Source organism: Trachemys scripta, chromosome 11, assembly GCF_013100865.1.
Source record: "Trachemys scripta elegans isolate TJP31775 chromosome 11, CAS_Tse_1.0, whole genome shotgun sequence".
Taxonomy (NCBI): domain Eukaryota; kingdom Metazoa; phylum Chordata; order Testudines; family Emydidae; genus Trachemys; species Trachemys scripta.
In genome coordinates, this window is record NC_048308.1 from 55,754,809 (window position 1) to 55,782,480 (window position 27,672).

Below are 27,672 nucleotides of genomic sequence, written 5' to 3' on the forward strand. Positions count from 1 at the left end.
TCCCCATGTTGACCCGTGGATGTTGAATCAAGCGCTATGCCTCTTGCGGAGGTGGCGTACAGAAGTTGACTTTACAGGCCACTTAGATCGGCGGAAAGGACTTGGTAGTGTAGAGACACATTATTAGATTGACTTAACACAGCTTATGTTGACCTAAGTTTGTAGTGTAGATCAGGCCTAGATGACTTCTTGAGGTCCCTTCCAATCCTATGTTTCTATGATTTCTATTATGTGAGTTGTTTGGATGTGAGGAGAGATTTGCATAATCATTCAGATACTGCCATGTACCCAGTCTATTACAAGTTACAATTAAGAAAGTCTGTAATTTGAATTAAAAAAAAAATGTTCATTTGGTTCCATGCCATAAGATATCACTACAGGTGTATCTGCATATCCTATTATAATTCATAGTTTTCTACTAGGATTGCTTCAAACTAATCAGTACTCTACAAGCTAATCAGCTCTCACACTGTCACAAGTGGCATAATGCAAGTAATTTTTCTTTAATTCAACTTCTAAACAGGAAGGTGAAAGATCAGCTTGAACAAAAACAGGCTTATCCTGAACTCATGAATTGCTAATCTTGATTAATGGGGAATCACTGTGTAAAAACATGGCTAATTCACTTGCTCGCGTCCCGTTCATCAAATGTCGTGGAAAAAATGAGCACACTTACACTTCACAAATAAGGAGTGTCTAGACTGTCTCTCCCCTGAATTTTAAATCTTGAATGAAGTTGTGTACACTAAAGTCTGGAAGTCCCGAAGCTCTACAGGACAGTGAAAAGGCTTCCAGAAAATAAGAGGAATAAAGAGCCAAAAATAACAGAGAGAAATCAGAGCAACAGGAATTAAATATTAACTATTCAAGTACAAACAAATGTTCAAGGCCTAAGAGAGAGACCTGCAATAGGCATGAGAAACAATGGATTGCCATCCTGTTTGGGTTACCAACATTTAAGGTGGGTAGGGAGCCCTTTGCTACACTGGTTGATCAAATCTTGAATATTTGAGAGCAGAACAGTCAATCTGGAGGAAAGGCTTCTGCTTTCACTGGTGTAGACTTTATTTCTGACTCAGTTCTTTCCCAGGCACAACTGAGGACTGGCATGTCAGGAATACTGAAAAGCTTGTGTGCTGGACAGTCTATCAGGCTGTTTATCATAAAGCTAGACTGTCAGAGCGGAGGACTAGGGACTCTTTTTACTCTATTTTTTACAGCACCTAGTACAATGGGTCTCTGATCCCCGATTAGGCTTTTGGCTGCTATTTCAATGTGCATGCAGGGTTTGTCAGGTTGGGCCTTTGATTTCCTAACAGAAAAAAATGGAGAAATCTAAAGCAAGGTGAAATATCTACATGAGGATGGTGAGGGAGGGAGCCCTTTTGAGAGTCCTACAATACAGTGGTGGTACAGGACAGCACCCACTATAGCTATATTTGCTCCAACTTTTTCTCATTTTTTCAACTAATAGGGTGACTTGTCTGTCCCCTTTAGGAGCAGTGGGGCCCAGGCCAGCCATCCCAGTGCCAAGGCACGGCCCCCTAAGGATAGATGATCCAGGGATGGATCAGCGGACACTTGGCCCCCATTTCCAGCTTGTCTCAGCCAGATGACTCAAGATGCTCATCAGGTAAAGATCAGTGCTGCAGTTAGGATCATTTATGAGGACTAGGAAAGGATGTGGGGGCAGGCGGGGTGGGAAGAACTCTCCTGAGAGGGCCAGGGGACAGGGTGGGACGGCAGAGCTGCCTGGCTAAGAGGGAATTGGGACTCAAAGCTCTTCAGCAAAGGAGAACTGGGACACAAACGTCTCTTTGCAGGAAAAGGTTGTGCATGAGTGGGTTAAAGCAGCTGTATGTTAAGAGGCCTGAATAAATTAGGCCCCCAAGAGGGGGAATGTTATTTTTAAAAACTCGTGGTTGTGCGTTATTTTATTGGGGAATCTCAGCCAGGAGGGAAAGTGAGGCAGGGGGATTGCAGTGCCATGCCACAAGGGAGACTGTTCCAGGACTGCACCCTACAACTTCCCCTTTTTACAACAGTGACGAGTGGGGTGTGGCTCAACCACCTCCATTCCCACCTGGATTTAAAGCACCAAGTATAGTGTTGCATGTACGGTACAGACAGTGCTGAGGAACTGGAAGTCCCCTGTCCTTGGAGGGATCACTGGGGTTTTCCATCCCAGACTAGTAGGAAGAAAGAATCCAACAGCTGGCCCAAGGCCTGGTATTTTACACAATGTTGACTTTGAAAGTAAACAGTGAGCAGAACAAATCTCCCAATTGTGTTTTTAAATCAAGTTTTGAAAACCTTTGAAGGTGGATTCAGCACTCATTAAAGGTACAAGGTTGACAGCGCTGGAAAATGAAGCCCTCTAATTAGCCCCAGGATTGACATACCCTGGATAGGGGCTGTGCAAAGTTCACCACTCTGCCTGGCTAATCTGTCTTCGTCCTGCTTGGGAATGACCCCATCTCAAAAGGTGAGATGAGCAGGTCATTCACTTCTCAGCCTCTGTGGAGGATGCCAACAAAGGGGCCAATTGTGTTGTGGAAGCACACCCCCTGGAACTGGACCAAGCCTACCAATGCACTTCTAATTTACCCTTTGGTAAATCCCATCCTTTGTGTAGTTATATTACTTCATTTTTTTTTCTGAAAGGAACAATTTACAGAAAAGAAAATATTTTCTGAGACTCCGCAGATAACTAGAAACCTCAGATGATTTCGATGGGCTGTTGGTTATTTGTAACCGAAATCTCTGATATTGGACAGCCTGCTACATGTTACTTATTCTCCCATCTACTTGCGATGCTCCTCCAAACTGCTCTTTCCTTACTGCTCCTTCTGTCTGCCTCCTTCGATCTAGTTCATATCTTCACTCACGTTGCCCCCTGTGCTTGGAAATGTCTCCTCCTTAAGCACAAAGGATCAACTCCTCAAAGGCATTTAGGCACCTAAATCCCATTGAAATCAATCTGGGCCCAAGTCCCTGGGTTCTTTCCTTCAAATCCCTCTTCAACACTCATTTCTTCTAAAATGCTTCTTTATCATTAATCTGCATGTTCAATACAGTGTAAGGGGACTGTTGCCCCCTTACTAACACTCAGTGGGGGGGGGGGTTGGCTAGCTCCCAGCACTAAAAGGGGAAGGGTCGATGGGAAATCAGGAGCCTGAGACTGACAGTCCCCAGGAACAATGGGGAGAGGCCAATGCTCCAGATCAGCCTGATTGACAGGGCGGGCAGGCTAATCAGAGAGTCAGGAGGCCAGGGGGGGTCCCGTCCTCCGTGTGTGAGTTGGAATTGCCTGGGTCAGACAGAGTGGGGCCGAGCTAAGGAGAGAGCAGGGGCCCGAGCTAAGCTGCTGGAAGCAGAGCTGCAGCCCCAAAGCCAGAGCACAGCCCAGAGAGAGCAGACCTGCCCTGGGAGCAGAGCTGTAGCAACCAGAGCCAGAGGGGCCAGACAAGCAGCCAGGAAGCAGGTCAGAGCTGGGAGCAGCGTCACAGAAGCAGCCTGCAGAGCCGACCTGTCCTGGGAGGAGAGCTGCAGCAACCAGAGCCAGAGAGGCCAGAGAAGCAGCCCAGGGAGCTGGAGGCAGAGCAGCAGCAGCAGAGCTGGAGCTGGAGCTGGGGCTGGAGCAGTCCGGAGCTGGGTGCGGTGAGCAGCCGGGAAGAGGAGGGGGACCCTGGGCAGCAGGCCCAGCACAAGGAGACACCTCAGCCAAGAGGCTCTGCAGGCCAGACTTGGAGGGGGATCATAAGCCTGACAGGGCGGGGGCGATGCTGGGAAAAAGGGTCCTGCCACCTAGAGCCTGAGAGCGTGTGGCCACTGTCAGAGCAAGTGTCCAACCCGCAGCATCTCTGCAGCACAGCCAGGGCCTGAGAAGGAACCTGGGACCTACAAGGAACAGACTGTGACCTGCCCTGATGTTCCAGAGACACTGTTTGTGGTGTTCCCTGCCACGGAGTGGGGTGATGTGTTTTCCTTTAACCTTTCCCATTTTTCCTTATTCTTTTTTAAAATTAATTGTTAATTAAACAACTTGTATTTGCTTTAAATTGTATGAAATGATCAGTGGGTCAGGGAGGTGCCCTGTGCAAAGAGAGTATCCCGGAGTGGGGACACCCTAGCCCCTGTCCTGGGTGACCACAGCAGGGTTGGGGGTCGAGACCTCCGGGAATCCTGGGCCCAGCCTTGTCGGGGGTTACGAGGACTCTGCCAGACAGGAGAGTGGAAGGGGAGTCCTCAAGGGCAGGGAGGCCTCTGGGTAAAGGAAGTGGGAGCGAGGACTCAGATCCTTTCGCTAGCCCACTTCACCGGGGTAGTGCAGAAGCCAGGAAAGTTCCCCACAATAGCAGTACCATTCCCCTGCTTACAACAGTATTAAAATTCTAAAGAAATAACACACAGCCACATTTTCTGTGAAAAAGTGTAGTTTAGTGGTTAGAACATGGGACCAGGATTCCTGGTCTATTCTTGGCTGTACCACTGGCTTGCTATGTGAACTTGAGCAATTCACCTTACCATGCTTCAGTTTCTCCATCAGTAAAACACAGATAATACCTATCTAATGGCCACGTTGCAAGGCCTAATATTCATAGTGAGATCTACAGAGGAAAGCTTCTATAGAAGTGCAAAGTAGTTTTGCTGAGCAAGCTATTCTTCAGGGGGGTTTTATCATAGAAAAATCTTTTGATTAAGTATGTGTAACTCTGAAGAATGACTGCACAAACTTTACTCAAATGGGAAGCGCTCTCCTTATCTACCAATTTACTGTTACTGTGCAGCTGAGAGAGATACACTTGAAAGTAAACGAAACTTTGAAAATCCTCAACCACAGTATCACCACAAACAGGCGGTATAACACATATTGTATGTTAGAAGTTACATTGCAAATAAACCTTGTTTTCCTGGAAATATTATCAACACCAGCCCAGTGTGACCATATATCTAGCACAATCTAGCACAGGCATGAATCATTCCTACATTGTGTCTATCAGGCTACTTAAATGAAAGCCAGCCAATTAGTGTTCATGTAGAACCCACACTGCTCTAAAATTAATGTCTAAGGAGTGCAAGAACTAGGGCTTCATCTGTTTACTCTTATCCACCCTCAGTGGAAATAAGGAAAACTGAAGGAAGGCAAATCAGGCACTGCTCGTTACCTTACTCTAAATTCAAGAACAAGGAAACATCCGATGCAATTGAAATGCAACAAATTTAAATTGATAAAAGGAAATATGCTTTCACAAATATAACTTGTGGAACTCATGGCCACAAGGTATTAAGGCCAAGAGCAGAGTAGGATTTTAAAATGACTTGATATTTAGATGACTAATGAGGACATCAATGGATACATTACATAGTATTTTAAAAATCAGGACATGAATCCCACTTTCTTCAGGATATGTGCCATCCACAAACTAGAAGGGTTAGGAAGAAACTTTACTTTTTATCAGCCAGCCAGTGGAAAGCAAGTGCTCAGATAAACAGCCTAGGAATGGGAGAGTCTGAATCATTCTTTAAAAGTTGGCAACGCATAGTTCTACTGTGAAATGCACTCTCCAAAGTACTGTGGAATTGAACACATTCCACCATTTTCTGTATTCAGCTGACAGCTGGAAACCTGCACAGGATGCCAAATGTATGTGACCTACATTAGTAGCTCAAAGGCATTTACTGGAATGAAATCTAAGATACTGAATCTTTTAGCCCGGATTTCTTTGAGAGTATTATGTACAGGATAATGGTGAAACAGATGCACTACTTTTCAGCTTCCTGGCATTTAAAAGGTTGTTAATCTGTTTCTCACTTCCCTCCCTCCCCCTCAAAAAACAGCACAGCTCTTTTTTATGCCAAAATATTAACCTGTTAGCAGTATAAATATATACTTCTACAATGCTAGCATTAAATAAAATAGTCCCAATCATGTCCGTGTCATGGTGTAAATATATCCCAATTGGTTCATGCTAAATTACTTTACTTCTTGTACTGAAGTGATGTATACTTGCAGTCAGTGATCAATTTTTATTAGTCTTTTCATGTTTGTGGATTCTCTTAATTTCTTTTTATATGGATGATTCATTTCTGCAGCATATGTAGAACTGAATCAATCATTGTCGGACACATCTGTTCTGTTTAGTAGTATCAAATGGTTTTATTTTAAGGCTGGGGTGTGCCCCATAAACTCTGAGGTAGCTACTACACTGCAATGAGGGATACTCAGAATGAGTTAAATGAAGACCCAACCTAGGGCCAGTCCTGGAGCAGTGTTTGCTATGCTGAGTACTCCTAGTGAATTCAAACACTACTGGCTCTTCTGTTTACCATCATCATTAGCCACATCGCAATCAGTCACTATTGAGTATAGTGTTGACTATCCTGAGATTCCTTAGGTGCTATGGGATTTAAGAGTTTTGTCCTTTGAGATGCTGAACACTCTGGCACTAATCCTGCAAGGCACTTAAGCATGTCCATAACTCGGTGGGAGGAAGTAGGGGGGTAGGGAGGCCTCAATGGGATTTATTCAGATGCTTAAAGTTAAGCACGTTTGCTGGATTAGTGCCAGAGTACACTCAGCACCTTGCAGAGTCAAGTCCTAAATCCCCAATTCAGGAAAGCATCCATATTGAAGAAAACACTTAAGCACATGCTTAAATTCCATTGAAATAATGAGACTTAAGCACATGCTTAATTTTAAACTCATGCTTAAGTGTTGACCTGAATTAGGGACTGAAGCCAACATTGTTTGCAGGACTGGGCCTCTATTTTGTAATAGGGAAGGAGAAACAATTAAACTCACGATGACCACGATCCTAGGATCTCTTGATGCCCACTGGCAGAGGGTACAGGGATACATAGAGTTACAAGGATCCCAGTGGTTCCCCAAAAGCAGTCACGTAAGATCTCTGCTGAAAGCATGTGTCACACTGGTCATCATAATCATTGCGAATAGTATGTGCAGATAAATGTGTAAGGAGTTATGTCTTAAGGCCTTGTCGTTAAAGACAGGGTCACTTAGAAGTAGCGTTCCTCTAGACAGACTTCTCCAGACAGGAGGTGGGAGGCACTTATCTCCCTGGTTGATCATTGTTTATTGTGTATCTCACAATGTAAGTCTATTTGCATATTGAATCCAATGCTAATGAATACATTACAAGTCTGTAGGAAAAAACAGAAACCGCAGAAGTTATCCTGTAGCTGGGTAAAAACAATACACTTTTTGGGGGAAAGGACTTGGAGTAAGTTGTCCTGTAAAAGACAGGGGATGTCTTGTGAATTAAGATTAGGCTCTAGAACAGTGGTTCTCAACCTGTGGGCCATGAGATGCATGCGGCCCAATTAGCACACAGCTGCAGCCCAGCTGTGTGCTAAAGGCTGCTGGGCCTACAGGGGTGGGGGCTGCCCTACCACCTGGCATGGCAGTGTCCAGAACCCAGGCTGCTCTGCCCAGCGTGGTGGGGTCCAGGATTGGGGCTGCCAGGCTGCCCTGCCACCAGGCCGGCACGGCAGGGTCTGGGCTGCCCTGCCTTGCAGTGTGGCGGGGTCCAGGTTTGGGGCTTCCCTGCCGCATGGAGGGGTCTGGGGTTGGAGTTGCCCTGCCCTGCCGAACAGCCCCGTGCCTGGGGTCCATTCCTGGCCCCACTCTGGGGAGGGGTCTGTGGGCAGGGGCCGGGGCCTTGGGCATAGGGATCTGTGGGGGAGCTTGGGGGTCACTGTGGTTCTCAACCTGAGACCTAGGTAACACATTGTGGGCCCACAGTGATAAATAGGTTGAGAACCACTGCTCTAGAAAGCCTGTGATGATTTTGTTTTATATGTAACCATTTGTTTCTGATATTCTTACTGTCATTTGAACCTCTGTTTTTTGATAATGAATTTATTCTTGTTTTCACTATAAATCTATCTAAGGGCTGTGTGTTATGTGGAGTGGTGATCCTGCATTAAAACTAGTAATCTGGTGTGTCCTCTTCCTTTGGGAGCAGTAAATCTGACAGTTCTGGGGGGGATGCACAGAGGACTTGGGGGTTGGTGCATGCCTATACTAACCTGTACAGACAGAGCGAGGCCTGGACGGCAGCGCTTGTTTTGCCAAAGGCTGATGGTTTCAGGGAGTTGATCCACAACTGGTGCAGACAAGACTTCCTCACTTTAAAGGCAAGTGGCGGTCAGGTGATTCACAACCCTGGGTATTCCTGGGAAGCATCACAGTTTCCTATATCACTCATGGGGAAAGGAAGCTCACTGAAGACTTCAAAATATGGGGTTTGCAATCTAGGCTAGGCCACTGAAGACATTTTCTAGCATTCACAGCCCTTTCTCTTCACTGGAATTGCAACTAGTTCCAGTGGCAGAAGATATGCAGATGATTCATCCTGTGTATTGTGGAAGCAAAGAAAGAACTGACAGGAAGGGGATTGCAATGCATGACAGTTTGTTAGCAAGAGTCGGGCTAATTGTAACCCTAATAACGCGAGATTTGTAGAAGCGAGGATTGTGTGAGGTGAGTGGGAAAGAACTGTGCGACCTTGTGTAGATAATGTGCAGACAATATGAAATGTAGACTAAGAGTCTACATAAGTGAGAAAAACAAGATATCAGAATGACCAATGTATAAACAAAATGCAGCTGTTGCTTATTATTGTCTGTAACAAAGGGTATAAATGCTTGCTGTAATTGTTTACCTGTTGAGAGACCTGCCTAGGAGGGGGAAACCCTGTGTCCTAGTGTACTCTCTCCCTTTACCTGATTGCTTGAGAGAATAAAGTATCTGACTTTGCTGTACCCAACCAAAAGAGTGAGAACTGTGTTATTCTCCGACAGTAGGTAGTTGGGGATTTGTCTCAAGCTTTTTCTCTCGTGTCTCAGGACCCTCAGACTTTGGATCTGGATGCGGATCTGAACTTTGCAGCTGGCCCCATAATGGAATGAGCAGATGAGCTAGCCAACTCCCCAAGTTCTCACTCAGATTTTCCTCAGTCCTCACCCTGGCCCCAATTCAGGGAAGACCATAAGCCCATGCCTAACTCTAAACATTTATTTTAATTTAACTACTCATCTGCTTAAAGTTAGGCATGTGCTTAAGTACTTTGCTGATCAGAGATTCTGGGTGCTAAGCCCCATCCCTCTTACCAAGATAGGAAACTATGTCTGGGCTGCAGGAATGCATATATCCCTGCTTCCGATCCCCAAATGGGAATCCCTCTCTTGGAGTCAGGAAGCTTAGGTGCCTACACTGTTTCCTGCAGGAATAAGTTAGGCGCCTGTCTCCATCCACACAAAAATGGTTGGAGGAGGAGGTGCCCACCTTATTACTTTTAGCCAAGTGGTTACAGCATTTACCTGAGATGTGGGAGACCCAGTTTCAACTCCACTCTCTCTACCAGGGGTGGAGAAAGGCATCCAGACGCCTAAATGGAGGCAGCAATGCATATCCTCAAGGGCAGAAATGTAGGAGCTGAGGGAACTTTTACCCTGAAAACTAGAGCCGTAACTAGAGATTTTTGCACCTGAGGCAAGGTCCATCTCTTCGGCGGCAGGTTCCTCTCGGAGGGAAGGACCTGCCGCCGAATTGCTGCTGTTCTTCGGCGGCAGGTCCTTCCCTCCGAGAGGGACTGAGGGACCCGCTGCTGAATTTCTGCCAAAGAGCCGGACGTGCCGCCCCTCTCCCTTGCCGACCACCGGCGGCAATTCGGCAGCGGGTCCCTCAGTCCCTCTCAGAGGGAAGGACTTGCTGCCGAATTGCCGCTGAAGGAGAGACTTTCTGTGCCCCTCACCTGCTGCGCCAAAGGCAACTGCCTCACTCACCTCACCCTCGTTACGGTACTGCTGAAAACTTAGGTGCTGAGTGAATTTAGGCGCCTACAGGGTTCAGCAGGAGTTTGTGAATCACAGTGGAGCCAAAACTGGGACTTACGCACCTAAATTCAAGACTTGGGTGCCTAATTCTGGGGTTTAGGCACCTAAGTACCTTTGTGGCTCCTATCCTAAATACTTAACAGTTAAAAGTAGTTAATGGGGGGGGAGTCAAAATTAGTTTTATCATGGAAGCTATTGTGTCACAATAGTAACTCTCTGAAATACAGCTCTGTGGGAAAATACTTAGGCCTGGTCTACACTACGACTTTAATTCGGATTTATCAGCTTTAATTCGAATTAACCCTGTAACCGTCCACACAACGACGCCATTTAATTCGATGTAAAGGGCCCTTTAAATCGATTTCTGTACTCCACCCCAACGAGCGGAGTAGCGCCAAAATCGATTTTAGCAATTCGAATTAGGGTTAGTGTGGCCGCAATTCGATGGTATTGGCCTCCGGGAGCTATCCCACAGTGCATCATTGTGACCGCTCTGGACAGCAATCCGAACTCGGATGCACTGGCCAGGTAGACAGGAAAAGCCCCGCGAACATTTGAACTTCATTTCCTGTTTGCCCAGCGTGGAGAGCACAGGTGACCACAGATACCTCATCAGCACAGGTAACCATGCAGGCTGATAATCGAAAAAGAGCACCAGCATGGACCGTGAGGGAGGTACTGGATCTGATCGCTGTATGGGGAGAGGATTCAGTGCTTGCAGAACTTCGTTCTAAAAGACGAAATGCAAAAACTTTTGAAAAAATTTCCAAGGGCATGATGGAGAGAGGCCACAATAGGGACTCTGAGCAGTGCCGCGTGAAGGTCAAGGAGCTCAGACAAGCCTATCAAAAAACAAAGGAGGCAAACGGTCGCTCCGGGTCAGAGCCGCGGACATGCCGCTACTACGCCGAGCTGCATGCAATTCTAGGGGGGGCTGCCACCACTACCCCACCTGTGTTCGTGGATTCTGGGTCGGGGATAGTCTCGACGCCTGAGGATTCTGCTGATGGGGTAGAGGAGGAGGAGGATGAGCTTGCAGAGAGCACACAGCACTCCCTTCTCCCCAACAGCCAGGATCTTTTTATCACCCCGACTGAAGTACCCTCCCAAGCCTCCCAAGCCAGTACCCAAGACTCTGACCCCATGGAAGGGACCTCAGGTGAGTTTACCTTTTAAAATATAAAACTTGTTTTAAAAGCAAACGGTTTTTAATGATTACTTTGCCTGACTTTGCATTCGCGGTCAGTTCAGCTACTGGAAAAGTCTGTAGCTACTGGAAAAGTCTGTTAACGTGTATGGGGATGGAGCGGAAATCCTCCAGGGACATCTCAATGAAGCTCTCCTGGAGGTACTCCGAAAGCCTTGCCAGAAGGTTTCTGGGCAGTGCATCTTTATTCCCTCCTCCATGGTAGGACACTTGACCACGCCATGCTTGCAGCAAGTAATCTGGTATCATTGCCTGACAAAGCCTGGCAGCGTATGGTCCCGGTGTTTGCTGGCATTCAAGCAACATCCGTTCTTTATCTTGTTGTGTAATCCTCAGGAGAGTGATATCACTCCTGGTAACCTGGTTGAAATACGGGAACTTAATTAAGGGGACAGAGGTGGCCGTTCCTACTGGGCTGTTTGCCTGTGGCGGAAAATAAATCCTTCCCTGCAGTTAGCCAAGCGCAGATGGGAAATTGTCCCTGAGTTTTTCGCGTTTGGCTAGCAGGGATCTTCCCTGTTACCAGCCACGCGGTGGGGGGAGGGTACCGTGATCATCCCAGAGAATTCATGGAGGGGGGGGGGGGGGCGGCGGCGGGGGGGTGGGTAGTTTGGTGCCTGCAGGGATCTTCCTGCAGGGTTAGTTTGTTTTCTGGTGCTGCTGAATGTTAACAGAAAAACCGCAGCACTCTACTTGCCTGAAGGGGCCCAGACAAGCACCACCACACTGCCCCCCCCCCAACTGGCTGAGATTGGCCAGGCTTCTGCAGCACTCTACAAGCTATGCTTGGTATGTTGGAAAGCACGGACGGCGCTGAAGCTTACCATGGCCGCATGCAAGCCGAATTCTGTTGCTGGAACGTGAACCTCTGTTGCCCAGACCTGTGATTGATCTCTAGCAGCAAAGCCACAGGCACTCAGCATTAAGAGGCAAAATGCGACCTTGCACAGAAATCACATGTGCTATGTAATGTGAACAGTGTTGGTCACCGTGAAAGAGTATAAGCATTGTTCTGCAAAATGTAGCTTTTAAAACAATTCTCTCTTTTTTCCCCTCCCTACAGCAGCTGCAAATTCCTCAAGCCTCCCTCCTCCATCCCGAAGGTTATCACAGATAAGGCGTCGTAAGAAGAAGACGCGGGAGGACATGTTTTCTGAAATTATGCAATCCAGCAGGAGTGACAGAGCTCATCTGAATGAGTGGAAGGAAACAGTTTCAAAGTATAGGAAAGAAGTCAGTGAACGTGAGGACAGGAGGGACCAACGTGAGGAGAGGAGGGACCAACGTGAGGAGAGGAGAGACGATCGAGATGAGAGATGGCGGCAGGAAGACCAGAGGATGAAGGATGCAACGCTGGGGCTGCTCCGGCGTCTGGTGGAGGTTCAGGAACGGCTGCTGGAAAACAGACTGCCGCTTCAGCCCCTGTTCCACCCTCCCCCCTCCCCATGTTCCGTATCCTCCTCACCCAGACGTGTAAGAACGCGGGGGGGGAGGCTCCATACACCTTCCCATTCCACCCCAGTAGACAGCCCAAGCAAAAGGCTGTCATTTTTTTAACCTTTTCTTTGTGGCTTTTTCCTTCCCAGCAATCCTCCTCCCAAATACCACCCGGGTTCCCTCCCTCTTTTTCTAATCTATTAATAAAGAATAAATGATTTTTAAATGATAGTGACTTATTTGGTTTGAAAGAAAGCTGGGGGAAGGGGCAGGGTGGGTTCCTTACAGAAAATCAGTCAGTAAAGGGGGAGGGTATTCATGAAGGAGAAACAAACAGATATTTCACACGGTAGCCTGGCCAGCCATGAAACTGGTTTTCAAAGCTTCTCTGATGCACAGCGCTTCATGGTGTGATCTTCTAATCGCCCTGGTGTCTGGCTGCGCGTAATCAGCAGCCAGGCGATTTGCCTCAGCCTCCCACCCCGCCATAAAGGTCTCCCCCTTACTTTCACAGAGATTGTGGAGCACACAGCAAGCAGAAATAACAATGGGGAGATTTCTTTGGCTGAGGTCAGAGCGAGTCAATAATGAACGCCAGCGGCCTTTTAAACGGCCAAATGCACATTCTACCACCATTCTGCACTTGCTTAGCCTGTAGTTAAACAGCTCCTGACTCCTGTCCAGGCTGCCTGTGTATGGCTTCATAAGCCATGGCATTAAGGGGTAGGCTGGGTCCCCAAGAATAACTATGGGCATTTCAACATCCCCAACGGTTATTTTCTGGTCCGGAAAGTAAGTCCCTTGCTGCAGCCCTTTAAACAGAGTAGTGTTCCTGAAGACGCGAGCGTCATGAACCCTTCCCGCCCAGCCCGCGTTGATGTTGGTGAAACGTCCCTTGTGATCCACAAGTGCTTGCAGCACCATTGAAAAGTACCCCTTGCGGTTTATGTACTCGGTGGCTTGGTGCTCCGGTGCCAAGATAGGGATATGGGTTCCGTCTATTGCCCCACCACAGTTAGGGAATCCCATTGCAGCAAAACCATCCACTATAGCCTGCACATTTCCCAGAGTCACTAACTTTCGTAGCAGCACCTGAGTGATTGCTTTGGCTACTTGCATCACAGCAGCCCCCACAGTAGATTTGCCCACTCCAAATTGATTCCCGATTGACCGGTAGCTGTCTGGCGTTGCAAGTTTCCACAGGGCTATCGCCACGCGCTTCTCAACTGTGAGGGCTGCTCTCATCTTGGTATTCTGGCGTTTCAGGGCAGGGGACAGCAAGTCACAAAGTTCCATGAAAGTGCCCTTACGCATGCGAAAGTTCCGCAGCCACTGGGAATCGTCCCAGACCTGCAACACTATGCGGTCCCACCAGTCTGTGCTTGTCTCCCGGGCCCAGAATCGGCGTTCCATGGATAGAATCTGCCCCATTAACAACATGATCTCCAAAGCACCGGGGCCTGTGGTTTCACTGAATTCTGTATCCGTGTCTGTGTCCATGTCCTCATCATGCTGCCGCCGCCGCTGCCTCCTCTCCTCGTTTTTCTGGTCCTGGCTGAGCATAAACTCCACGAGAACGCGCGAGGTGTTTGCAATATTCATGAGTGCTGTCTTGACCTCAGCGGGCTCCATGCTTGCCGTGGTATGGAGTCTGCAGTGTTCACCCACCCAAGAAAAAAGGCGCGAAAATGGTTGTCTGCCGTCCGTTGCTTTCATGCAGGGAGGGAGGGAGGGAGGAAGTGAGACTGTACCCAGAACCACCTGCGACGATGTTTTTTGTCCCATCAGGCACTGGGATCTTAACCCACAATCCCAATGGGCGCGGGAGACTGCGGGAACTATGGGATAGCTATGGATTTGCTACCCACAGTGCAACGGTGCAGAAATCGACGCTAGCCCCGGTACTTGGACGCACACCACCGAATTACTGTGCTAGTGTGGCCGCACTCATTTCGACTTTATACAACCTGTATCTCAAATCCGAATTATCTAAATTCGGATTAATCCCGTAGTGTAGACATACCCTTAGTAACTTTTTTGTTTCTCAAAACTCCATACTCAAAGTTGTTTTCCAGCCATCATCATCATCATCATGAAGAGATATGCATAGTCAAAACTGTTGTTTATTTCTACAGAGCTACAGAAGGTGAATTTGGCCCATTATATATACATTATATTTTACACAGAGATAACATTTGCTGCTATAAGAAAAATTTTATATTATAATTAGAGCTGATAAAAAATGAGAACACATTTCACATATATGTTTGCAAAAATTTTTCCCTTTTATTGTCAACATTTTGAGAAAATTTTTCATTGAAATTTCAAAATTCTGAAAATTTTGACCAGTCCCATAGCTGGTTAAAAAACAAGATGACTCCTTCATAGCATATTTGTACAAAAATCATCCTGTTTTTCCAATCATGTCTCAAAATTTTGATGAAAAATTTCATTGAAAAATCAAAAATTTGGAGACATCTGACCAGCTCTAATAATAAATACATATTTGGATTTACAAAATGTGCTCCCCCTCCACTTACATAATTGTGTGAATGATCAAAAATGAATGATCAAAAGGAATCAGCTTCCACTGACTTGATGATGTTTGGAAATTTAGCCAGGAGATTGTTTGAGAAGCTGCTACCCGTAAATGAAGCAAGTCAGTTGATTTCAAAATTACTCAAACCAAAACTATTCATCTCATGCCATAGATGTGCAAGTCACATTTCAGAAAAGATATAGACAGATTCCCTACTCCAAACTGCTTAAAGTCAAAGTGATACAAGTAGAATGGAAACAGCATCTGCGAGGAGAGGTATGCTGGCAACGCTGTCACTTAGAAGGCTAATCTTTGCACCTTGATATTCCAGTGCAACATCTCCCTTTTCCATTGCCTTAGTTTTATGACACTGATTACTTTGTGTTCTTTCTTTTAATTTACATGTAAAATAGAGTATAGGATTTTGTGAAAGTTTTGTATAAAACTTGAATTATGAAGTCATTGGAATTAGGGGATTGTAATAGAAATACTGATAGAAAATGAAGTGGAGTGATGTTGATGAACACAAGTAACACAGCTCTCTTTTCTTATTAAGTACTGAGGTTATTCTTAATGACAAAATAATAGCAGAATTATTCTGATTAGTATTCTGTGTAGATTGCCATATTTCTGTAGCCAATGAAATCTGATTCTTGCAATTGTTACAGGTGGAATAGTAGCAACACTTGTATTAAGGTCGCATTATAATTTAGTTTTTCCTAACTTTTGAGAACTTGACTTTGCAATGTGGTCGCAAAGTGGCTTTAATATAATTGGGTTTTTTGAATGGAAGTTAATATTATTGTCAATTCTTACAATTTTATTGGGATCTTTGCAATATTTGGCATTTTCCTTAAAGTTCCAGCACCTAAACTAGATGAGAAACTCGGTTTTGATCTATTTAAAACAAACAAACAAACAAACAGCTTTCTATCCCTCATGCTTGCAGAGAAAAGCTTGAAAATGTACCTTAAAGATTCACATATGAGAAGGCAAATTAAAAAGAAACAAGATTGGCTTAAAAATCATGAGTATTGGGTTTTTTAATTTTGTGGTTTTGGTGGGCCTTTGGCATTGGCAGTACTGAATACATAGGTCTGAAATGAAGGTGGCATTACAATATTTTCCTCTACTGTGCAAAATAAAATGTGCCTATGCTTCAGACATGAGAGCTGAGTGACACACGATTTCTCGTTTGCAGTTTTCAGACAGCAAATGGGAAATGTCTTTCGTTTCTGGCAGTTCTTGGTAAAATAGAGGAAAAGACTGCCAGGGCTGAGACTTTGTAACTGGAAAGAACATTAAACTGAGGTGGGTTGCTTTTATTCAAACCTGGGGGTAAGGACAAGCTGCTGAAAGCAACTCTTCATTTGATTTAAATAACTTTGATTTTTAAAGATGTGTTGTTTGTTTCCAGTAATTTCTCTCTTTAAAGGAACTCTTTTTTTCAATGAATACATTTCTAAATGGGGCCAAAAACATTCCTACTATATTGAGGTTGCACTTTATGGTTAGAAAAATGGGGAAATCATATCAGGAAAGTACTTTAAACACATATTAAGTTATTTGGTTCCTGGGCTTCTAAGGAACAGCCAAACACGATATTTTAGTTTTCCTCCCTAGAACCTGGACTTCACTTCAGTTATAACTCTTTTTATTTGAATACTAGATGCACACAGAGATTAGCATTAGCTTGAAGAGCTGACTTCTTCTCCCCATTATTTATTCTTTTTCAACAGCCAGAATGATTCAGTAGGAAGCTCTGGTCCTCACACTTCTGTATATCCCTCAACCTGTGTCCCAAGAAACTATGCAAAAGGCAGTGATTCAACATGGTCACAATTTCTGAGCAGTCAGGAAGCTTTGGACTCTAGAAGTGAAATCCTGCCCTCTTGAAGTCAATGGGTGTTTCACCATTGGCTTCAGTGGGGCCAAGATTTCACCCTAGGAATTAGGTTATTTCCTTTTTTACAAGAGTGGACACACACCATAAATTATCTTCGTCTGTTTAATGTACAGTAGGCCAAATCCTGCAGTTCTTACTCAGGAGGTATGATTGCAGCATGTGTAGACATGCCTCATTAAGCTTAGATCTAGCTAAAGCAAAGCTATCTCAAGTAACAGTAGCGGTGAAGTCAAGGCACCACAGGCTGCAGCTGCTCAAGTATGTATCCGTGGTCCTGGACAGGCTGGGGGACTAGAATTTAGCTAGGCCAAAACTAACTTGGGTATGTCTACATGTGCTGCAATCACACCTCCCAACTACAGTATAGACATTCCCTAAAGTTCTTGAGGACTTTGCCTAAATAGAATGAGTAAGATCTCCAGGATTTGGCCCAATATCCAAACAGAATATGGCTTTGAACAGAGATGGTTAGTAAACAAAGCACAGTTTAGGCTTGTGCACACTCAAACTGTAGCCACCTCACAACAAAACCAACCAACACTGCAAAAATTAGTCCTGCCTAGTTCCAGTCCCAGCTGTAATTTTTTCCTCATTATTCCAAAAGGTTCTGACTTAAGGACTTGATCCTTCAAGGTGCTGAGCACTCTGGTCCGGAACCATCAAGGCAATTATGCATGTAAAACTGTTCACACACTTAAAATTAAAAACATACGGAAATGTTTTGCTGGATCAAGGTCAGAATGTTCAGCACTTTGCAGGGTTGATCCCTGTGACATTAAGCACTTGATCCAAGGCATCTCCACCAAGCTAGGGACAAAGTTATTTTGGCCATTGATATCAATGGGGCTAGGATTTCACCTTCTATGTCTTCCCCATGAAAAACTATTTTAGGTAACATCAAAAAAGAAACCCTGCTGATCTCACAAGCCCTGAACTCAAACATATATATACTGTACTCAAATACACTAGCATGGGTAAAAATTAAAAAGATTCAGAATTCTATATGTGAATGAATACTGGCCTTATTACCATGAATACATTCCCCCACTGCTCTGAACTATTTGCCAGCGTATATAATGGCAGTACCATATGTCTGATGTGATGTGAAAACACATCTCAGTAATGTCTTAAACAAAAATGAAGCATAATTTTAGGCATAACTGATACCCTAGGGATATGTGCTTTTCACAGTGGTAATGTCTGCAGCAGTAATCATTCTAATTATTGTTAAATCCAAACAGTAAAGAACTGACAGCCAATATAACTACCAGTGAAAGTTTAATGAACCAGGTGTTTCTATAAGTAGGTTTTTTACAAATAATCTGTCAGATACACAGGTTGGCAGGCAATAAATTGCCCATCTTTAACACAAAAGATAACGTTAATTAGAATGATATTTAATTAGGTGAGAGCATAGGATATCAGAGAGTATTAACGGTAATAGATACTTCAAATCATTATTAAGAATGGGCCAAATTCTGAGGTCCTTACTCTGTTTTTATTCAGTCCTCTGTGTCAGTGGGAGTTTGTCTGAATAAACATTGAGAAACAAGCGAGAAAGCACCTCAAGATTTGACCCAATAATACTTAGCACTATTCAGAGCTCTTTATGTTCAGTGGGTCAAATCCTGAAAACAATGGGATGATGGAAGATAAGTAGTTTGGTCCATCAATTTCCTCACCCTGATAACACTCACTTTAAGGTTTAAATAACTATACCAGGACAAATCAGCCCACAGCACTGTTGGATAGAGATCTGACAGATCTAGAGATTTACAATTTGTGCAGAACGCTGTAGAGAGTGGATCCAGTGGGGGGGATTATCAAATCCCTGCCCCGATGGAAAAGTAACTTGTGATGTATTATTCCAATCGGAAAAACACATAAACATATCCACTAGTCCAGCTGAAGAGGATAAAAACATGATAAGTTAGGTAGATTTTTCATATCCAAACCATTTGCAAGACTTTTTTTCTTTCAAGATGCAACCACAATGACACGTGAAGGGTTCTTACAATGCATCATCATCACTGCAAATGAGAATGGAGAAATATTAAAGAACTAATTGAAAGCATAATCTGCCAAAGTTGATTAGAATGCAAGCTAGGTATAACTGCATGCAGGATCAATTAATGGGAGCCAAAGTTACAGTAGTGAGAGAGACAGAGTCTGAAGTGCTACTATATTTAGATGATAACAAAGGTACAGAAGAGCCAAAAATCCCACAGAATGAAGATAAAGAGTTAAAAGCATGTAGGAAAGATGAAGAAGACAACAATGAGACAAACAACATTACAGGATTTCAATAACATTGAAGACTTCAATAGGACGACTTGCCTGAATAAGGAGAACAAGGCTTGATGCTAGGAAGGATAGAGTTCTTTTTAGGTGACTGTAGGTTAGAACCTACTTCCACTGACATAAGACACAAAAACACCAGGCTGCTTCCGCACTGAGAATTCAAGCTGTTGTCCCCCAGTTGGTTTAACACCAGTGTAGCTCCATGGGGGAAAGCAATGATAGAATCACTAGTGTAGACCCAGGATAAGTGTTTTTACCTACCACCATGTCAACTTTTGGGGGCAGGGAGTTTCTATTTAACGTGTTTGTACAGTGTCCAACACACTGATTCCTGGCTGCAGCCCCTCAGCATTACCAGCATGCAAATAGTAATAATAAAGAACCCAGTGCTTCTGTTAGGTCTATGCTAGACCAACAATGGGAGAATTGTGAATATCAAGGCTCCTTTGAATTCAATGGGAGCTGGACTGAGCTTCTATGAGATTAGATGAGCAGATATCTAAACTACCCTGCATATGTTTTGAGTGTTTAAATCACAAGCAGTAGACCTAAATGTTACTTGAATGTGTCTTATTCAGAAATAGACGTCTATCAATGGCCTGTTAATTTCACTTCCTAAACTTTTTATATTATTCCTGTGCTATTGTTGTTTGCACTTACCATGCTGCTAGTCTCTTGTCCCAGGGCTCTGGCAGCAGCTTTACATATTCATTTCATAGCACAGTACCCACAGCAAGCTTTGTTGTCACAACTGCTCAGTCACTTGGCTAACTGCAGTTACTGGTTTGATAGATTCCAATCAGGGTTTTGATCTCGGCATAATTCTGGAATAGCACTGCTGAGTGTGACAAATGATATCTTACTAAACCCACATCCTGGGAAATTGTCAGCATTCATCTTACTTGTCCAGAGTGCAGCTTCTATTCCGTTAATCACAACATTTTGATAAGGTGATTGTAGCTAATTGGTGGTATTCTTGGAATAAACCCTAGCATTAAGTTTTGCTTGACCTTGAATTACCAACCTAGAATTTGATTTTTATTTTGAATCTAGAGTGTATTCCCTAACAGGGCTAGATAAGAAATCTTAACAGCACTTAAAATATTTGATTTGGGGCTTCTTTCCTTAAGATGCAGCTGATTATTTTACAGTTTGCTTAAAATTCACAACTGGTTGCCGGCTATTTCATTACAATTCATTATTCTAGGACTGAAATTCTGTTGTTAAGACTTTCTCAAGCTTGTAATCCATAATTCACAGCTGTTGCTTGCAGAAACGCAAATACACAGCAGCATGCCTGCAGAATGTGTACTTCATGCAGTTTACAAATGGAGGGTGTATACAAAGCGTACAGCATGCATGCTGTGGCCTTTTTATTCTGATAGGCAAGATGAACACATAGGAACTCTGATTCAGATTCAAGTACAACTGAACCCACAAAGGGTTCTGGAAATGTCACACTTCCCATTTAACATTTAAACTTCAAGACAGGTCTTGAGAATATTAATTAAGTCCTCCAGCCTCTTTCTCTGGACTTTGCCCCTCATTTCAAGAGCTCCATTAGAAGCAAATTCTTAAAAACAAACAAACAAACAAACAAAAAGAGTAGATGTGCCTTGAGCTGCCAAGTTTAGATCCAGAGCCAAGCTTCCCCAGACTTCACCTCTAGAGATTTTTCTGTTTAAAAAAATAAAAGGAGTTTATTTGCACTATTGCATGATAGTGAAAATAAACTGTAGATGGGTGTAGGGGCAGAAGAGGGAAGACCACTTTCCACCAATATTTAGCAACTATACATAGCATTTACTTGTCCACAACAGATTTTCCTTCCTTTGTTTGAAGATTTTGTTGACACACAAAAGTCAGAAAGAAGGTTCATTATGGCCCCTCCATTCCACGTTTTGACAATAAAGAAATTGAAGTGACAATACATTTTTTTAGTCAATTCAAGTTGGCATATGTGAGTAGCAGTAGTACAGTACACTACATTACCATGCACAGGTTTGGTAACGATCAGTCGCTCCCGGCTGCCATGCTGTCACCAGTGTAGCACTACAGCCAACTTGAATTAAACTCAAAATAGGTGTTTAAAAAACAAACACACCTTAAGGATTAGTGTGGAGACAGGCTAAACGGTGCAGGACATAATAACACCTAAGTGGTAACAAATAGCAGGTCTGTGTAATTTGCTAGTGGATGTTAGTCACAGAGAACAACATTTCCTAAATGACTTGAGCAATATTTGTTTACTGGCATGACAAGTAAATGATCCCTAACCTAAAACTGTCTGTAAGTTCAATGATGCCAGAATGTATGTTAGTGAGTTTACCATGTTTAATAATAAAATACTTAGCAGTTCTCCAACCCAGCATGTTACAAACATTAAGTGAATCATGTTTTGTCTACTGCAAATTGATAGTAACATTTGATAATTTATTTTATTATTGTATAGGTTGTATGCTAAAGAAGTTCTTTTTGTTTTTTTTATTTCTAGATTTAATTATTAATGTTGAACTGGACAAGGTTTTTTGCACTACAGTTGGCTGCTTTTCAGAGCGTATTGTTTATTGTTACCAAGATGTGTCATCTTGAAATCTATGCTGTATTTTTTGGTGTTCAAAATGGCTGGTTTTGAGAGAATGGGGTTTCCAAAGTTCTCTGGGGCCACTGATGGGAATCACGTGCACACAGTTTGCCCTGCTCAAGGAGCACATGAGTAGATGAACCGCAAAAGGTACTACTCCATTATTACACAGGCCCTTGTGACCCACAGAGCCTGATCTATGGACACCAAAGTGGGCTGCACTGGAAAAGTTCATGATGCCAGGGTTTTCCTGCAATTCACTCCTGGTTCTCTGTAGCCTGTCTGTGCCTTTCCACTTGCCATGAACCCCTTCCCCTTTGGTACTGTACTGGTTTGTTGGCTTGTCCTGGATGTCCACCATAAGTTCATGGAAGCACTTCCTCTTTGACTGCTCCATGACAGTTCGGAATCCCAGGTTCCTGCTGGTGTCTGGCTAGGCTGTAAAGGGAGAAGGGCCTGAAAGCAGACATCAAGTAATACATTGTTGTCTCAGTACTTTAAAAAAGGTTCAGTGCATCCTCAGAGAAAAGTGCCCGTGGAATCTCAAGGCCAAAATATGATATTTTGCATAATTCAGCTTCATTATATTCTCAGAAGAACACTTCAGTTCCCAGGAGCTCTGTCGACACAGCTGAGTTAAGCAGAGTGAAAAGAGTACACACACAATGGTAGGTGAAATTTACATATGCGATATGTTTAAAAATTGTAGACCTTTGTAGCCTGAAGGGTGCCATGGTTTACTACGGAAGGTTTCTCAGTCCTTTCAGGCATTCTGCATTCTGGAGGACATAACAATCCTGGAGGTTATTGAATGACAAAGGGACACGCTATTCCAAGCTAGCTGTGGCAAGCCAGTCACATATGCTACAGAGGTTTTCACGCTTATGGTGACTGAGCAGCTCATCTATGATGCAGTGGGCTGGTCTCTTACAGAGGAAGTCACAAAAAATATGCCAGGAAGACTCCACAGGGAGGCAGATTTCGGCCCATGCTTGGTCAGCTCCTCCTACCACACCAGGAGTGAGTGTGAGCATATCACGCTGAGTTCTCTGTTGCTGCCTCATGGAGCCAAAGTCCTCACAGCCTGGTCAAGGGTCTGAAACTACCTAGAGCTGAGAATCTACCCTCCAAACTAGCGAGACGAGAGCAGACAAGGATTTCCCCCTTCCTATCTTCCAGCAAATTCTCCTGGCTTACACATCTTCCTCCGTGACCCGCCCTTGCCTTCCGTCTGCTCCTGATCCATCAGCTAGCTTTCTTTCTCAGTGGCTTCACGCTATCCCTGTCGGGGGCTTCCTCCAGTCCCGCCACTTCCCTGCTATATGCTGCTTTCTTCTCCTCCTGCGTCCCCTCTCCTCTCAGTCTCCTGGACTCCCTGATTCCCCACAGTATCCCCCATGCAGCCAGTCTGCCTAAGCACCCCTCTACCCTCAGCTACTCATTCCCCCCAAACATACCAAGTGCTCCTCTACCTCCAGATAGTTGTGTCTGCTTAAGCATGATGGGAAACCTTATGGCATTGTTTCACACGTACAGCTTCTGAAAATGGGGGTGTTAAGGGGGATAATTTCATAGGATGTGAGCCTCCAAACATGTTGGTCTGCAAAGGGTGCCCGCTGTGACTGATCCTGATGCCACCATCCCTCACTCAAATCACATAATTCTTCTTTAAATTTGCCTCTCTCTGCTCTTTACTCCCCAAACACATCATACTGAATCTAAAGTGACAGGATGAACAGAAAATGTAATTCTGATGCCTTAGCAGCCTTCTCCCGCACGTGCTGTGGGGTTCATACTTACTAATATACTAGGTATATACACGGCTGTACATCACATGCTGCGCTACACTTTACCTTGATGACCACAACTTCTTTTCACTTTGCCATGCCCGCCCCTCATCAGACACCATCTCTGTGGGCAGCAGCAGCATACATATCCCTGCACTTCTCTGTTGGCAGTGGCAACATAGGAGGCTTGCTGGATTTTGTAAAACTTTTCTCCAGCAAATGCTTGCCCTAAGTTTTACTTGATCCTCTATTTGCATGTTATGCTATTAAGGGCAAAATCAGGCCCTTAAAGTGCAATTATCCTCAGAAAATGGCATTCTTGTGTTCCACATTTATTCCTCCCAAGGAGGAAGAGGTGGAGGTTTAAACCAATTTGTTTAAACCAATGCAAATTTGGGTGTGGGTAAGGCCTAACTCTCAACATCACTCCCTTACTAGTTGCTGTGAGGATGGGTCTCTTGAGATCCACAATCCATCCCTGGCTGTGCCACAGACTTCCCAGGGGACCTGGAGCAAGTCGCTAATACAGTACAGTAATGTTTCTCTACCTCACAAGGGTGTTGTGAGAATAAATTTATGTATGTTTGTGAGGCGCTCAGCTACTATAGTGTAAGGGACCATGGGTATCTAAATAGATACAAAGAAAATGAAGTTTTATTCAGTACCTAGCAGGACTGGGTTCTGAGTAATCTGAACCACACCACTTCCTTATTTTCTGAAATAGTCATTTATTGACCAAACTTTAGTTTAGCAGCATCTCTTTTGTCCTTGCTTTTGCTCCTTTTCTGTTTTTTCTAGTTATTCATATTATCTAATCTTTGCCATTTCTTTACTCCTTGCCCATCTTGTAATGACAATGAAACACTGGTCATTGTATCCACTGTTTTCCACTTGATAACAGCTTTTTCTGCCTGTCAACCAACCTCTTTTCAAGCACTCTATCAAAAGCATAACACATCCACTATATCAACAGCATAACCTCAGCTGTCAGATTCCTGATTCCAGTACCCAGATTGCCAGCAAATGTATCACCTCTGTCTTGAAATATTTATATTGCTTTTCAGACAAGTTTCATGTTAATTTCTAGATTTTCAAAGTAAACTCCAAAACCATTCATAGCTTTGCTGTTCTCATTTGCCCCCCATATTTGTTTGGCCAGGGTTATTTTACACTCATGATGTCTTGTAAAGAAGATCAGGTTAGGATCTGGATGCGAACATAGCTCTTGAGTGCAGTCCCTGATTCAGACCTTCCCTTGCTACATAAGTTTAATTCCCACTAAAGTTAATTAAAGTTAAACTCACATATGCACAAATTCAAAATGAAAATAGACCACTTAGTGATCAGAATCAATATTCAAGGAAGACTGGATGGTTCAAGTGATTAGGAATCAATATGGTATCTTTCACCTCAAGATCCCTAGTTTGACTCCATTGCAGGTTACTGTAAAGTAAATTACCATCTCTCAACTGATTGCCAGCCAATGTAAACACAGAAACCACTTTTGTAAATGCCAGCTTTGTTAGCAGTTTCAGAAAAAATGACAATGGAAAGACTGAAGCACCACTTTGTTGCTAAAGCATTCCTACCAGAACAGGTATAAGATACATGGACAAAACAGTGTGTGGAAGTATTTTTGCTCCCTTTCTGGTACCCGCTCAATGGATACATAAGGAACTTTTTAGATAGTTTCCATAAGAGATCAGCCCAAACCACAAAGTTTGCATCCAAATCTGTTTTTGAACTTCCCTTGATCTGATGTTTTGGTTTCAGTCCATCTTCCAATGGAGCTATTTGGGCACCAACACTAAATTCACTTTAGAGGGAAAAGAGGAACAAGACTTGAAAAAATATCCAAGAATGTAATGATGAATAAATTAGAGATTTTAACAGAGGTGCAGAAAACTTTCATAACCAATTCTGAAACTCAGGTCAAGTTCACTCAAAAGCTTGCAAATACCAAAGCCTACCTGGGTTGTGGGATGATGTTAGTCAGAAATAGTTTTGGTGGATTTGCATAGTTTAAAGGTGAAATGATGTTAAAAGCCAAGAAGTTTTTGGATGAATTTTGTTCAGATCTTCATTTGACCACAACACTCAGAGTAAGATGCAAGAGGTGCACAAATCCAAGCAAAACAAAATGGGGAGAAGTGCGTGCAAGTCTCTCTATGGCCAAACAACTGAGTCTCACAGAGCCTACTAACACCAGAAAAGAGTGGTTTATTATGAAGGTGGAGGGTTCTGTTGTGCTTATTTCCCTGATCTTGTACCACGAAAGTCATTAAGAGCTGAGTCCCCCTTAGAGCACGGAGATGTGCCTTCGCAGTGATCAGATGTGTTTTGCCTGTAGTGCAGAGAGAGGAAAAATGTTTCTAAGGTGCTGGGGAAAGCTTGCCTGCAAGTAGTGGCTAAGTAGATTGTGTCCCTATGTAGTGTCTAGTCCAAATAGTGGATAAAAACCTACTACTGCAACCAGCTAATGGAAATACTCCTTCAGCTCACCTAGTAGAGCTCTGCTCTTTTGGTGCTCAAACTCACGGATTAAATCCCTGCTAATGAAGGATGGTGGAGGTCATATCTCCATTTTGGAAGAGCAGATTTAAGTTACCGTAGCACCAGTTGCCTGGAATTGCCAGCCACAATCATAACCTCACCCCCTCCCAGACCTGTTTTCGGCCAGGAAGCATTGCTGGCAGTGTTAACACTTCCCACACCTTGTTCTGAAATAGTAGGGAGCAGCCAAAAGCCAGCTGCTTGCACACAAGAGACACCCCCTCTATCCTTTCCATCCTCACTTTGTATAGCTGTGCAAGAGCAGGGAGAATATGGTCCTGAATGATCTTTTATCTGTATGGAGCATTTTACTAACCATTACATTTGCATTTTTTCTGCACTTCTAGCTACTAATGGATTCAGAGGCTGTCTCTCAAAAGACACAACACAGAAGAGGCAGCCCAGAGGGAGGTGTTTTTCCTGCTTTACCTGGGCTGTCTATGTGCTCCACTGTAGCTCAGAATCCACATGACTTGGAGAACTACAGCTGCTTCAGAGTCTGTCTATTTAAGGTACCAATATATCCCTCATTACTGTAGTATCTGAGCATCTCACAATATGTATAACACCCTGTGAGGCAGGGCAATGCTTTTATCCCCATTTTACAGAAGGGCACCAAGGCACACAGAGACTAACTTGTCCAAAGTCCCTCAGGAAGCCTGCAGTGAAGCAAGGACTTAACGCAGACGTCCGGAGTCCTAGGCTAGTACCCTAACCACTGGACTATCTTTTCCACTCATGGACTCCTGATTCTATCTTTCAACAGAGAGTTTGTAAATATTGCTGCTTATCACATAGCTTTATAAATGACAGATTCCGTGGAGGAAACAGAAATATCCCTACATGGGTCCCCATAAAGTTTATGCTTTCACATGTACGGAAGATGAGAACTGAACCCAAAGTAACCATCTTCCTTTTACAGAAGACACAGTCTCTATATGCAGCCTGGCAAAGAACCAGTCAATATTAATTTCTAAATTTACTACAAAATAAAAAGGTTAATAGGGTGCTACTAAAAAACACAAAAGACTGTCAACAAATTTGTGTAGTCTGTGATATGTAGTTTAGTGATGAGTCCCTAGATGTTGGTAATTTTTTTTTTTAAATAAAAAGTAAAAACCAAAGACCTCAATTGGCAGATGTTTGGGCCAGTCTTTGTATGAATGGTTCCTGGTTTCCTGAAGAATGGTTTGAAACAGCCATTGCTGGTGCTCCATTCAGAATGTTTATTGTTCTCTCTACTTTCCCATTCTGTCAGTTGCTATACATGGCAATTTTCTCACATCAACTTTTATGTACACCTACAGGCTTCCCAAAGCATCTGTTCCATTTGTACCTTTTTAACTCTTCAGCATCTTTAATGTTTGTATCAGTTGTATTTAATAACTAAACAGCTCACCACTAAAACTGCCCAAAGACTCCAGTCCTCACCAAGACCAGTAGATGAAAATAAAATGTGGAGTATCTAGACTAAACAGTTCTGAGCTATTACAAGCC

The 27,672-nt window shown here is 43.8% G+C and overlaps 1 long non-coding RNA gene across 1 annotated transcript; it reads left to right on the top strand.

Annotated features, from left to right (window-relative positions):
• Window positions 1-888: 888 nt before the first annotated feature.
• On the top strand, window positions 889-27,442 carry LOC117885150. Its single transcript, XR_004647725.1, has 4 exons — window positions 889-961; window positions 1,498-1,633; window positions 22,430-22,503; window positions 26,523-27,442. It is a non-coding gene; the product is annotated as an uncharacterized LOC117885150 (long non-coding RNA).
• Window positions 27,443-27,672: the final 230 nt, after the last annotated feature.